This window comes from Adiantum capillus-veneris, chromosome 17 (assembly GCF_014529385.1).
Source record: "Adiantum capillus-veneris isolate H3 chromosome 17, ASM1452938v2, whole genome shotgun sequence".
In the NCBI taxonomy this organism is placed as follows: Eukaryota; Viridiplantae; Streptophyta; class Polypodiopsida; order Polypodiales; family Pteridaceae; genus Adiantum; species Adiantum capillus-veneris.
In genome coordinates, this window is record NC_140947.1 from 151642109 (window position 1) to 151657602 (window position 15494).

Sequence of the window (15494 nt, forward strand, 5' to 3'; positions counted from 1 at the left end):
GGAATTTGCCCCTCTCCGCGGCCACGCTCCCCGCGGGCCTTTGTGTGACAAATCGGTCATGTTGCTCCCATGAGACCACCACGGCTCTGGGAGCCCTTGAATGGCATTTTGCAAAGTGAGAGCCCCGCTTGGGCCGTGGCCGGGTCCCCAGGGTCCCGTGGTCCAAATCGGCCAGGGAAGTGCCCGCGGGGCCGTTTTGGTGTTTTTCACAGTTTTTGGAACCGCGGCTCCTAGATGGGGCCGACCGGTGATTCTTGAGAGGGATTTCTATCCCAAAGCTTGGGGCTGGGGCGGTATACCTCAGCACCCGAATTGAAGGACTTATAAGGGAGTAGTACTCCACTCTTGGTGATCCGAACGCATCCTGCTGGGGTAGCTGAGAGGGGGCCGGTTGTTCAATCGGAGCCGAGGTGGAAATCCTCACATCTATAAATCCATCTATCCATATTAGGTTGGAGTTAGGTTAACCCAGTCTTCAGAGGCGCCGGAGGGGCCTTCGTCCCTTTTTGTAATCATCTTTTTTGGAATCAATACAAAAGTGCCCGTCACGGGCTTGTTCTCCATATCTTGTCTCGCACGTCCCATTTGAAGTACTTGCTCAAAGTTTTGTGAAGTCGGCTAACTTGTATTCAGGTGAAGGATTGGATCCCAATGACAAAGATACTATGTACTACAATAGTCCTTGAGAGGAAAAAACCACTACGAGATGGTGTCGTGGTTGGAGATAACTTCATCCTATGTGAAAAACACAAGTGAAAAGGCTGCTGTCCACCCAAAAATGCGATTGCGAGGTGATAAAAACGCTTATGTCCATTGATTTTTAGCGTGATCGCATGCTCTTGGTAGGGTCCTTAACAGTGTAGAGGGTGTAGGGATGGTGTGAAATCAATGTCAGAGCCCCTAGAGGGCTGAAAACAGAGAAAGTAGCAGTGGAAGTATGGCTGATATCTGATGATCTAAAATTCGGCAAGGCGAACTGGTGTGGAAGGCAAGATTTAGGATTGAAAAGCTGAGCTTTGCCTTCTTATTGCAAAAACAATATAGTTGTCCAAAAACGCAACTCCCTAACTCCATGTAGATGCTCTTGTGTAAGCAAGTGATCTGAAGTGTTGAGGTCAAGTGGTAAGTGTCTGTCCACCCAAGATGGTGGTGTTTTCTCCATGAGCATGGCCATATCTCGTGATGTAGATGCGATGCGGTTGGAAATTAAGAGAACAATGAAGGAACTTGAAAGGAAGAAAGCGATGTTGGAGGATGGCTCTATCGACAAGAGCAGGGGATAACCTGACTTTTTGAGAAGGTTGCTATGATGCAAGATAAGTGGGCCGCTGAGTTAGCGATTGCGAAGGAAGAGAGGAATACTGACGCGTCGAGTGAAGAAGAAACAGAAGGGGATGATGTTTTGTTTTGCGAGGATGAAATAGATGAGGAACAAATGACAAGGAAACTTGAGGAGATGTTTCCTACATATGGAGATGCATATGATGAGTAAGTTTTCCTGGATTTTGGTGGATGCAATGAGTGTGAAGCCCCTTGGGATGGGGAAATGATGGCCTGCGAGCCAAAGAGGAAGATTGCAGGCTACTTAAGTGAAACTGATGATAAGGAGCGTCAGGTGGACCCTGAGGATCAGACAATGGGGAATTGCCAGTGTGCGTGAACATGCATGACTCAGAAGCTAACGAAGGGCTGATGCCCAAGGTTGGGTTAAATGGGGTTTTTGAGCTGTTGGAAGAAGAGATGGATCAGGACATGTATAACCAGGACTTAAAAGGATTGGGGATGTGGGATACAGGGCAGTCGTGGCATGTGCATTATGTTGGTACTACAAGGAGTAAATGCGGAGAGTCCTCGAGTGGGATGTATGCGGGGTTGAAGGAACCTGAGTCTCTAGCAAAATGCAGGAATATAAGAAAGTTTGGGCCAAAATTTTTCTCAAAAGCGTAAGGAATTGGGGATGTTGGATTATCGAACCTGGAGCTATTGTTATGCTCGTTTTCTTGTATTAGAGCCTAATGCTCGGTGGGAGCAGCCACTCGGATTAGTCGCCATGAGCATCCAATTCAGTTGGAAGGAGCAGGTCCTATCGGGAACGCACATGTATGGTGTTGGAGATAGCACGAATAGCTAGTTCTTGGCTATAGTACCCTCGACGAGGGACCCGTTGGTGAGAGTCGTGAAACTTGGGTGTAGGCAGTTGGAGTTTTCGGGCCTGGTTTGATGGGCCAAATATGATGCACTTAGAGGGTTGGATGCCATTTCTCTCGAGGTGTCCTGCGAGACAGCGGACGACCTTCTTACTGGACCGGATAGCATGGACTACTGTAATCCGGGCTAGAGACTCAAGCAAGATGCAGGAATATAAGAAAGTTTGGGCTGAAATTTTTCTCAAAAGTGTAAGGAATAGCTATTGTTATGCTCGTTTTCTTGTATTGGAGCCTAATCCTCGGTGGGAGCAGCACTGAGGTTGGCATGGGAAGATGGGGGTCTTGGACCCGTCTGACTTATGATGCATATGGATGGGAAGTTGTTTCTCACACCTTGAGCATAGGCTATATGGTGCTCGTTAGAGTGGACGGCTTTCGAATTCATGGATGGCGACAAGGGCTGCCTGGGTTTGTGGATAAGCAGCCTACTAGCAGGTTACTCAATGGGACTGAGCGGGGCATGCTGATGGTAAATACATATAAAGTTGTTGGTTATCATCCCAGAAGAGACGCTACTGCTTCACCTTGGGTGTTTGATGCAGACCAGTAGGGTTCAACCAGGCTATCGATACTTTTCAGATATCTGATCTGGCATTCACCAGTGCCAACAAATTACTTTTGCAATTCAACAAGTGTTCACATTGACATAGCAATTGAATCGCCTAAGAATTAGGCCGAATCAAGTCACTTATTTGATAAGTACCAAAAAATCATACCATAAGCTGATATGTGGTGGATCAACTTTAGAAATCGATGCACTACAGAGCTTTCAGATTTTCAAAAGGCTCATCTGGGATGTGTTGGCCATTTCATATATCTGGTTGGCAGGCCATCTAGAAATAAAATTAGTGAGAGAATGTGCATAATCACTGAACTTGGTGCAGATTCACTTTATGTCTTTTAGTGCATTTCCAGGAATCAGCTTTGCAATCTGATCGGGTTCACATCTCGTATCTAATAAACGACAGATCAACTCATTCCTCTGGTCCATCACGACAAGCTCCTTCAAATGCAGACAATTGGTTCACTTCCATCAAGCTGCTTGTGAGGACACAAGCACGTGTTAAAAAAACGGGGAGTAGATGATAGCGGGACCAGATGGTATTGTAAGGTGGCCGGACAAAGGAAAATGAGTATAAAAGGGAGCCTTGGTTAAATTATTGTGGGGGGGAAACTTAAGGAAGCGATACGTTTACGAAGGAAGCCAGCTATGGCGACCTTCATGTACAGAAAGAGCATTGGTGAATCTCATAGTCAGAGAGAGTAGGACTTGGCTTTAGAGGTTGTACTCTCAATTTACCTTCAGGCTCACTTGAATACACCTGTGTATTTCTATGTCTTTGGACATGTTAGATAACTTGCTTACACAAGAGCATCTACATGGACTTAGGGAGCTGCGTTTTTGGACAACTGTACCATTTTTGCAACAAGAAGGCAGCGCTCATCTTTTCAACCCTAAATCTTGCCTTGCACACTAGGTCGCTTTGCCGATCTTGTTCCTCTTTAGAACATCAGATTTCAACCATATTTTTTCTGCTACTTTCTCTGTTTTACGAGGAACGGAGACCTGAAAATGGCCATTCCGTGTTACTATGCCCTTTACTCCATTCGGGACCCTGCAGGGAGCGTACGTGCTCATACGCCGGGAGCGTACGAGCACGCTGAAAATCAATGGAGACAGGTGTTTTTATCACCTTGCAATTGTGTTTTTGGGTGGACATCAGCCTTTTCTCTTCTGTTTTTCACATTGGATGAAGTTACCTCCAGCTAGGACACCATCTCGTAGTGACCGAATTGGTATTTGCTAGTGGTTAGGCCAGCAAATTACTTTTTCAATTCAACAAGTGTTCACATTGAGCACCAATCGAATCGCCTAAGAATTAGGCCGAATCAAAATTGATGCACTAGAGACCGTTCAGAGTTTCAAACGGCTCATCTGGGAATGTGGTGGTTGGCAGGCCATCTAGAAATAAAACTAGCGAGAGAATGTGCATAATCACTGAACTTGGTCTAGATTCATTAATCATTGAACTTGGTCTAGATTCGTTAATCATTGAACTTGGTCTAGATTCACTTTATGTTTTTCAGTGCATTTCCAAGAATCAGCTTTGCGATCTGATTTGGTCCACATCTCGTATCCGATAAACGATGGATCAGCTCATTCCTCTAATCCATGACAACAAGCTCCTTCAACTAAGCCCGTGTTCCCGCAAAACAAGTAGGGCCTTGCCTCAGCCATTTTTTTCCCCATGCATCTTTGCGTGCTTCCACACCTGGATCACACCGCACCATGAATGCAATACATCCCTCAGTCCTATCATTCTGGCCTCTACCATTTTGATTCTTCTCATGCACACTAATATAGCTCTTTTGCGTGTCACTTAGTCCCCTTCGACCAGGGGGAATCCCTCGGCCATCCCTTGCCCGGGTCAACATGCAATCCAATTCTTACTGACATATACCACTGCACTGCATAGATATTCGCTGGTCCCTCGGCTCAGCCTGATATTCCACTATTGCCATACTTTCTTGACTAATGATTCCTCGAGGAGGAACCCATCAACTGTCTAGGGCCTGTTTGATTTCCCAAAACCATCCACATTCCATCCCAGAATGGCTTGCATCCATACCTCACCTGCTCCGACCTCGAGGCAACCAGATCTGAGCTTCCCCATCGAGCTTTTCCCTGACTGAAGACTAGTGGGAGCGCGCTTACAACCAAAATGAATAGCCAGGCAATCAAGTTGTATGCATAATCCAACTTTGAATCCTTTTTCCCGGATCCCACATCACGCCATTCTACGCATTCGCCTTTCCGGTTAATAGCATTCGGGGGTCGATCCTCTTGACTACGAGACCTTTGTTGTCTTTCCCATTATACCTACCAACCAACTCGCATAACTGCACCACAACAAGCCCTGCTCAGCCCCATTGAGTAACCCGCCAGGGGGCTCCCTATCCACAAACCCAGACAGCGTAGGTCGCCATCCGTGACTTCTACAGTAGTCCACTTTAATAAGCACCATAGAGCCCCCGCCCAAGGTATGAGAAACAACGTCCCCTCCATTCACACCGTTAGTTAGGCAGGTTCGAGACACCCATCCTTCCATACCAGCCAACTGGCTGCCTTGTTCCATGCTGTTTCCAGTGAGCATCAAGTTCCAATACCAACAAACGAGCATAAAACGAACTTTGGGTTCTAAATCGCAAAACCTCGAAGTACTGACATTTTTGAGAAAAATTTCGGAGCAAACTTTATTATATCCCTACATCTCACTCAGCTCTCTAGCCTGGATATCACGTGTCCATGTCAATTGGAACATCGGGGTGGTAGTCTGATGTATCGCAAGACGCCTCTCTTTTCACAATAGGTGGCTCAGGCTCAGCCACAACCTGTGGTTCCAATCTATCCTGTCCTTGCTCCTCTTGAGCCCTGACATTTTGTCTTGCACGTGCAGGTCCATCTTCTTGGAAGACAACTCTTCTAATCTCCTCAACCCTCTCTGGTTTAGAATGATATTTGGATTCATTAAAGTGAACATCATTGCTGCGGACAACCTTTCTGGATTCGGGATCCCAAAGTCTGTACCCCATCTCACCAGAATTACCATAGCCTAGAAAGATGCACTTTCTACTCTTTGGCTCAAGTTTGTTCCTAAATTCCTTTGGAACGTACGTGTATGCCTCACAGCCAAAGACTCTGAGATGCTTGTATGAGGGCATTTTGCCTGACCATACCATCTCTGGCACTGAATCCTTCTGCAAAACCTTGCTAGGAGATCTATTTACAAGATGAACAGCTGTTGATACAGCTTCAGCCCAAAACCCATTTGGCAGCTGTGCATTAGACAACATACTTCTGACCTTCTCTTGTATGGTCCTATTCATCCTCTCAGCAACACCATTTTGAGGAGGATTGTAAGGAGCAGTAAGTTCACGTTTTATACCTTTTGACTCACAAAAGTCCTGAAAGGACTTTGAAACATACTCTCCACCATTGTCAGTGCGTAAGCATTTAAGCTTCTTGCCACTCTGATTCTCCACAAGTGTCACAAACGTTTTGAAAACACTAAACGCTTCATCCTTGTGCTTGAGAAAGTAAACCCATACTTTCCTCGAGTAATCATCTGTAAATGTCATAAAGTAAGAAGCTCCCCCTAGAGATAGGTTAGGCATAGGTCCACACAAATCACTATGAACAAGTGCCAACTGTGTATCTCTTCTACTGCTTCTATGCTTATGTGGCTGCTGTGTTTTCTTACCATACAGACAATGTTCATAGAATTCAAAATCATTAAATGAAAAGCCAGGCAAATAACCAGAACGAGACAAGATTTCCATTCCCTTCTTGGACATATGTCCTAACCGGCTATGCCACAAAGAAACGTTCGGTTGCTCAGTTACATTGATTACATTTTTAGAGACATTTGATACATAAATCATGTAAAGTCCTCCAGACTTTACTCCATGTGCTACTGTCATAGAACCCTTGGATATCTTCCACATGTTCTGTCCAAAAGTGGTGACGTATCCAGCATCATCAACTAAACCTGTGCTGATCAAGCTCTTTGTAATTGCGGGAACATGTCTCACATTCTTCAGCGTGAAAGAAGAGCCATTCTGAAACTTCAATGGAACATCTCCAACACCTAAGATCTCACATGTCTGCCCATTGCCTAGCCGAACATGATCTTTAGTGGTCACATAAGAGGTAAACCACTCCTTGTTTGGAGACACATGAAGTGATGCCCCTGAGCTATAATCCAGTCACTCAGTGCATTTCCATCAGATGCTGTAAGAAGAGCTGAGTCCATTGTATTCTTCAAGAAGTAGATGTCTCCTGACACTAGACTGTCATCCTTTGCAACAGTGTTTGTCATGTTTATTTCTTGAATCTTCACCGAGGACTTGTTCTTCTCACCATGGTCTTCAGCTTTCTCTTTGCCTTTTTCTGCTTTCCATTCTCTGCAGTCTCTTTTCATGTGACCCTTCTTGCCACAATGGTAGCATTCTATGTCACTCTTGCCTTTAGCATTGCAGGACTTGCTACGAGACTGATTCCTCTTTCCACCTTTGTACTTTTATTTGGTCCTTCCCCTAACAACTAAGGCTGTTCCTTTGCCTTTGTCCATTGTCTTTCTATTGGTTTCTTCAGTAAGCAGACTTCCTTCTACACCTGCTATGTTCAAACCATCTGGAGGTGCAGAATTACTCAAAGCTGTGCGAAAAGTGTCCCAACTTTCCGGCAATGTGATCAACAGGAACATAGCTCTAACAGGTTCATCAAACTTGACACCTTGAGCTGACAATTGACTGTAGATTGTGTTGAATTCATTCAGATGATTGGACATAGGTGTCCCTTCTTTCATCTTCAAGTCAACAAGCTTCTTAAGCCAGTATACCTGTGAAGCTGCACTCTGCTTCTCATAAAGATCACTCAGCTTTAACCATGCTTGATAAGCCGACATCTCGTCTGCTACATTGAAGTAAACGCTTTCTGCCAAAGTCAGCATAATGGTAGAAAGTGCCAATTCATCCGTTTCGCTCCATTCATCTTCGTCCATATCTTCTGGTTTTATCCCCTTGAGCTTTATAGATTTTATCTGCTTCTTTTGTACCAACACGTGCCAAATCTGCTTCTGCCACATTGGGAAATTGGTTCCATCCAGCTTCTTGATATTGTAAAGAGTAGTGTCCTGTGATCCAGCCATAGCTACGCTTCACAGTAGTTTACTTTCCTGGGAAAAATTTGGCAGAGTTTCCCCTATAAACTGACCTCTGAACCAATATCAGCCTGTCAAATGAACCAAGAAAGCGTCAGATTCTGCATAAATTTTGGCAGAGTCTCCTTTGTAAAATGGCTCTGGTGTACTAAAAAATAGACCAAAAAACAGCTCAAAAAACCACTGTCTCTCTAACACTGTAAGCTGTGGGTAAACTTGTCCTGCACCTGTACTGTCTCTCACTGTCCTGTCATTGTCCTGTAATCATAGACTGCGACAATGCCTCAACGGCAGTAAAGCAAAGATGCAATCCCAACTGTCTAACTCACAGTCAATACATCCTAGCTGCCTATCTAAGGGTGCTCGAGGGATTGCTCCACGACCTGTATCACCGAAAGGATCTCAACATTCGAGAATCCCCCAGCTCAATAAAACCTCACTCGACCCTCAAGAAAGGCTGCAGTAAATCTGACAGTACATAGACTTTCCACAAAGTCATACATCCACAAATTTCCCACTATATGCTGTAACCGCTGCGGCGGTTGTTTGCTGTGTGACTCACATCCAGCAAACCCTCAACAGACATACATCATATCTGACAATACATCCCATGTGGAAGTACCTACAATGTCAGGATGAAATCTGGAATATCAAGCAGCAAACACAAGCTACCTGATGAACTAGTGAATGTCGCCTACAGTCTGTGTGTAGATGCGCCCGTGTCGTATGTGACACGCCTCCAAGAACTGTGAGCCGTCCTTCGATGTGTAGACATCCACAAATCAACACTCTGGGAGTGCCGATGTCCTCAACACCTCTAGTCGTAGGCCGAAACCCCAAATTTGCAGAGTCAGATCTGCACCCGCTGAGACCATGTAGTCGAAAATGGCCTGCGCAGAACTTTGTCGAAGCCGAACGGTGGCCGAGATGACCTCAGAATGACCACAAGATTTGGGGCCGTGTCTTCGCTTGTCGAATCTCACTCCAATCTGAGCAGGTGACTCTGGCTACTTGCAAATGCTGCCCCGAGCCTCGATCTGAGCTCTGATACCAGTTGAAGGAGTACGAGCGGGAGTGTGACGTGAGAGAGAGTGCGAGAAGAAGAGCACGACGATATGGTGAACTCGCTCTACTGTAATGTGTAGATCATAGTGAGTTCTTATTAGGTTTTTACAAAAGAATATGTGTACATACCTGGCGGCCCGCCCACTTACCTGGGCGACCACATTGGGCTTTATACCCCAACATTTTTACCTCTCGTTTACCAAGACTAGAAAATGGCTCTAATCCTTTGGGCTCAACCTTGCATCTGCCCAGCATGTTCCACTGTGCTAGCATCTTAGCACCTCCACGTATGCGGGTCATTCCATAATCGGGTGCATCCCAGCATTGTTCCCTTCTCTCGGTTCCCATACGACATCCTTCCAATATTCAGCCTTTCCACATGAGCGGGCCAAAGAAGCCAACAACCCTGTTGCGGAACCCCAGCCATGATGCATCATACCCCTGCTTTCACATACCTGAATCTCGCAAAGTTGCCCGCCCTGAGGCCCACTATCGATCACTACCACCGTTTGGCTCAAGGTCCTTAAAAAATAAAAGTCAAAAACTTGCCCCATCTCTGCACTTCAATGGGTAGATCTCCCATGTATCGAGTGAGTACAGTGATTACGACCAGGATGCCAGTTCCTACTGACAACAACCCACATGCCCATACCATCTGGACAACATACTTAGTCGTTCGTTGTCTCGTAGAACACATCAGTTGAGGGGAGGTTGAGTCCTCTAATCGCATCACACCTGATCCATCGAACCAGGCCTGGAAACCCCAGCTATTAATGGCCAGGATTTGTGAATCCTTTATGAGCGGATTGTAAAGAATAAGGATGCAAGAGAGCTACACAAGACAAGCACAAAGCACTCAAAGATGGAAAGCTTCTTCTTCTACTTCGCTAAGAAAAGAGAGTACAAAATGACTAAGTGCTAAAGCTGAAAAGTAGCACATATGTACATGCGGTCACTAAGTGTGAACTCGCTAGAAGCGTACTAGGCTGGCACTATAAGTGTAGTCTTGTTGTAGAATCACTGGCAGAGATCCTCCGTGTCGGTCACCTAATGCGCCAGTGAGTAAATGCCGTAAGCGGCCAAGACCCGTAGTGGATGCCAGCTCAAGATGTAGAGCTCGACATCTCAACACTCCCCCTTGAGCTCTGCATGTCGCAAAGTCCAAGCATAGTCCGGAAACGTCGAAGATTCTCAGCTTCGAGGGCCTTGGTAAAGATATCCGCTATCTGCTCCTCTGTGCTGACGTAGACCAAGTCGATGCCGCCCGCCAACACTCGCTCTCGAACGTAGTGGTAATGGACCTTTATGTGCTTGGTCCTGGAATGGAACACTTGGTTCCTAGCCAACTGCATGCTGCTGAGGTTGTTACAATGGATGAAAATCTGTTGGTCCACCTGCACTCCCAAGTGCTCAAGTAATGTGCGTAGCCAAGCTACCTCGCACGCCGCAACTGCTGCACCTCTGTACTCGGCCTCTCTGCTCGATACAACAACCGTAGGCTGCTTTTTGCTGCTCCAAGTAGCAACAACACTCCCAAAAGAGAACATGAAGCCACTCGTAGATCTCCTATCAACAATGCTACCTGCCCAATCTGCATCTGTATACCCATACAATGCTAATGGCGTATGTGCTGCATAGAACAATGCGTAGTCAAGAGTCCCTTGCACATACCGAAGTGTGCGTCGTACTCCATCCAAATGTGGCTTCCTCGGAAGCTGCATGAATTGAATCTCCAAGCCTACTGTGTAGCTCAAGTCTGGCCTCGTGATAGTTAAGTAGATTAGACTACCCACAATCTTCCTGTACATCTTGACATCCTCAACAACATCACCCTTCTCTGCACTCAGCTTTGCATTCACATCTAAGGGAATAGAAATTGGCTTACAATCAGTCATACCATACTTTGACAACATGTCCAAAGCATACTGTCTCTATGACAACCACACACCCTCTGGAGTCGTGATCACCTCAATGCCAAGAAAGTAGCACAACTCGCCCAAATCTTTCATTTCAAACTCCTGTATGAGAAGATCCTTCACATGGTCAATCTCCATAGCATTGTCACCCACAATAATAAGGTCATCTACATATATGGTAATGACCACAATCCCCATATCACTCTCACGTACATAGAGTGAATGATCAACATGAGCTCTCCTAAAACCAATACTGACAAGATACTTGGCAATCCTGTCATACCATGCTCTAGAGCCCTGCTTTAAACCATACAAAGCTTTGAGAAGCCTGCATACATAATCTCGGTAACCTGGATCGACATAACCAGGTGGCTGATCCATATACACTTCCTCTTGCAACTCACCATTCAAGAAGGCATTATTTACATCCATTTGATGCATAATCCATCCTCTAGATGCAACCACTGCTATGGCAGCTCTCACAGTCGGCATCTTTGCCACTGGAGCAAAGGTCTCCTCAAAGTCTATGCCATACGTCTGTGCATAACCCTTTGCGACCAACCTTGCCTTGTGACGCTCAATGTTACCATCAGCTTTATGCTTGGTTTTATACACCCATTTACAGCCAATAGCTTTCTTGCCACTTGGCAATGGCACCAACTCCCATGTGTCGTTTGCTTCCAATGCAACCATCTCTTCATTCATTGCATCATCCCAATGCACATTTCCAACTGCATCCTCAAAACATGTGGGCTCCACATTCTGTATCACCTTAGCCATGTAGGCTTGGTGATGTGCTAGATACCCATCATAAGTCAATTTTTGAACCTGACAGCCGGAATTTCAAATTCCTCATCAAGACTCTGTTTAGAACCATCTGAATCCATGTCTATATGTGAAAAACTTGATGATGCATCAGCCATAAAGGGAGGTTTATCAACCTTTTCCTTTCCTTTTCGTGATACATTCCCTGTACTTGCTGGTGGAGTAACCTGCGTACGTAGTCTACCATTCCATGGCTTCTCAACAGAGCCACGAGAAGAGGACTCTTGTGGTCCACTCAAAACCTGTGACTGTGGCCTCACATTTTGTACAACCACATCATCTTTTACATCAGCCCCAATAGTGCCATGTGCATTACTGTACCAGCTGCTCATCTCATCAAATACTACATCTCTGCTCACTCGTAATTCTCGTGTAGTAGGATTGTAGCACCTGTACCCCTTTTGTTCGAGGGAATATCCCACAAGAATACATTTCTCTGCTTTAGGATCCAATTTCCTACGCAACTCATCTGGTACATGCACGTAAGCTATGCAGCCAAACACTTTCAAGTGTGCCAAATCAGGCTTTGTACCTGTAAACTTTTCCTCAGGTGTTACATCATGCACCGCAGCTGTAGGTGTCCTGTTCATAATGTACACAGCTGTATTTACAGCTTCAGCCAAGAAACGATGAGGCATGTTCTTCTCATTCATCAATTCATGTGCAACCTCTTCAATGTGCCTGTTTTTCCTTTCTGCGACCCCATTCTGCTGTGGAGTATATCTTCATGTAAACTGCCTGCGTATACCATGCATTCGCAAAAAATCTGAAAAATCATTGGAGAAGTACTTTCCCCCTCCATCTGACCTCAATGTCTGTCTCCTTCTCAATCATGACTTTGAAGTCCTGAAAGCGACCAAACACTTCACTTTTGTTACGCATGAAGTAGACCCATACTTTCCTTGTATGGTCATCAATGAAAGAGACATAATACCTGCAACCATGTATACTTGCAGTATCGGTTGGACCCAAACATCTGTGTGCACCACCTCAAGTGGCTTTTTACATACATTGCGCTCATGTGGAAATGAGCCCTTTGACTGTTTTCCAAACTGGCATGCTGCACACACTTTATGTATACCATCCACCTTGAATTTGGGCAAACCTTTTACAATCTGTTTTGATTGCATGCTGCGCAATCTTTGCTCATTGACATGGCCAATGCGTTTGTGCCAAATGTTAACATCAGCCACAACACCTGTGCCCTGTGCAAATAATGCAGATTTTACCTCAGGCATGTCTACATTCAGCGTAAATATTCTGCCCACACATTTGTCCTCTGTGATCAGCTTACAACCATTCTGGAAATCTTCTACATAACAACCATTCGGATTGAAGCGAACCTGCAAACCGTGCTCAACCATTTGTCCAACAGAAACAAGGTTCTTTGTAATGTTTGGGACATAAAGTACATCTGCTAAGTACTTTGATTTTCCACTCTTTGTATTTAGAGGTATGTCCCCTACATGAGCAATGGGGTGAGCTGTGTTGTCTCCTGTTTGCACATAGCCTGACACATTTGGTTTGCGCTTATCTCTAAACCACTCTCCACGAGATGTCATGTGATTAGAGGCACCTGAATCCACATACCAAACATCATCTTGGGTGGAATTCTCTGCAGTCATTGTATTCATTACATGCTGCATAACAAACATGCGCTCGCTTCTACTGTCATCTGCATCTCTGCTAGTAGATGCATAGTTGCCCTCTTCTCTCTTTCCACTTGCTTTTCCCTTTGGACAGTCACGTGACATGTGACCTTTTTCACCACAAGTCCAACATTCTCTGCTATCTGCAGTATGTTGCTGCTTGCTTGATCCTGCACCACGACCTCTTTGACTCCCCCTGCCTTGAGACTAGTTTCCCCTGCCACCTGAATTGTTTTGATTTGATTGACCTTCTCAAAATTGGCCCTTGCAACCACTTGGGCCTCGACCACGACCTCTACCTCTGTTGGACTTAGAATAGAAAGCCTGTTCAGACCTATTTCTGCCACGAGAAGAAGATGTGTCAAGACCAAGGTTCTTCTCCTCAAGAATAAGCATAGAAATCAAATCTTGGAACACGGGGATGTTGTCTCTTGTATTCATGGAAGATTTGAAATGTACATACTCATCTCCCAGACCATCCAAGCATGGACGGACAATGTCATCGTCTTCCACTGAGACTTTAATAGATCCAAGAGCCTCAATGATACTCTTGATCTTCAAGCATAATCATTGATGGAGAGGTTGTTCCTCTTAACCTGGTTTAGCTCCGACTTTAGTTGAAGCTTCCTGGCCTTGGTGTTCACCTCGAACACTCTACCTAAGTTTTTCCATGCAATGGCGGAGGTTTCAGCATCCTGTAGATAGCCCATCATGCCATCTGTGATGCTCATAGAAAGCCAATACATCACTTTGCTCTGTCCTTGTTGCCAATCCCTCAAAGCTTTTCTTTGTTCTGCTGTAGCATTTGCCTCGGGAATCTCTGGTTCCTTTTCATTGTCTCCTTCTACATAGTCCCAATAAACTTTTCCTTTTAGGAAATTTGTTATTCTGAACTTCCATGCAGGGTAGTTATTTTTCTCAAGCTTCTCAGTGACAATCGGACTGAAACCGTGAGACATCTTGAAGCACTAAGATAAAATAGCTGCAATCTGCAAAAACCTGCAAATCTGCTGAACCTGCTATTGTGGTACCTGTAACGCTTTCTACACTCAACGAGTGTCCACAATCAAGCGTACATACAACCACTGTACTTGTACAGTAAATCTCTGTGTACTGCACTTTGGAGACCTGTTCAGAAACTTGTACGAAAAACCCCAAAAAATTCTTCCACTGCGCGGGGCGCCTTCGTCATCTGGTACGTGGATTGCGAACGAAGAGATTGTGATGCTCTTGCTATCTTAGCCTCTCTTGCCTGCACCACGCTCTGATACCATGTAAAGAATAAGGATGCAAGAGAGAAACACAGGACAAGCACAAAGCACACAGAGATGAAAAGCTTCTTCTTCTACTTCGCTAAGAAAAGAGAGTACAAAATGACTAAGTGCTAAAGCTGAAAAGTAGAACATATGTACATGCAGTCACTAAGTTGAACTCACTAGAAGCGTACTAGGCTGGCACTATAAGTGTAGTCCAGCTGTAGAATCACTGGCAGAGATCCTCTGTGTCAGTCACCTAATGCGCCAGTGAGTAAATGCCGCAAGCGGCCAAGACGCGTAGTGGATGCCAGCTCAAGATGTAGAGCTCGACATCTCAACACGGACACCTCGCCCCGGGTGCCATATTCAAAAAGTGGTGGTTCAATACATCTTTATCCACGTACAATTGCGCACCCACCAACAAACGAGTATAAAACAAACTGTGGTTTCTATATCCCAAAACCCCAAAGTACTGACATTTTTGAGAAAAATTTCGGACCAAAATTTTTTATATCCCTGCATCTCACTCGGCTCTCTAGCCTCGATATCACCTATCCATATCATCTGGAACATCGGGGGGGGGGGGGGGGGGGGGGGGGGGGGGGGCGTAGTCCGATGTATCGCAAGACGCCTCGCATCCTCTGGTAATTCACCTCGTTGAGGAAAAATCTCATGGCCATCTGTGGCCTGCATTTGAACCAGCCCCTATTGATCCATTAGGAGCAACACCTGTATTTTTACCTCTCGTTTACCAAGACCAAAAAACGGCTCTAATCCTTTGGGCTTAGCCTTGCATCTGCCGAGCATGTTCCATTGTGCTATCATCTCAGCACCTCCGCACATGCGGGTCATT

General features: G+C 45.4%; 1 pseudogene; it reads right to left on the minus strand.

Annotated features, from left to right (window-relative positions):
• Positions 1-4400: 4400 nt before the first annotated feature.
• Positions 4401-9645, minus strand: LOC147438332 (uncharacterized; annotated as a pseudogene).
• Positions 9646-15494: the final 5849 nt, after the last annotated feature.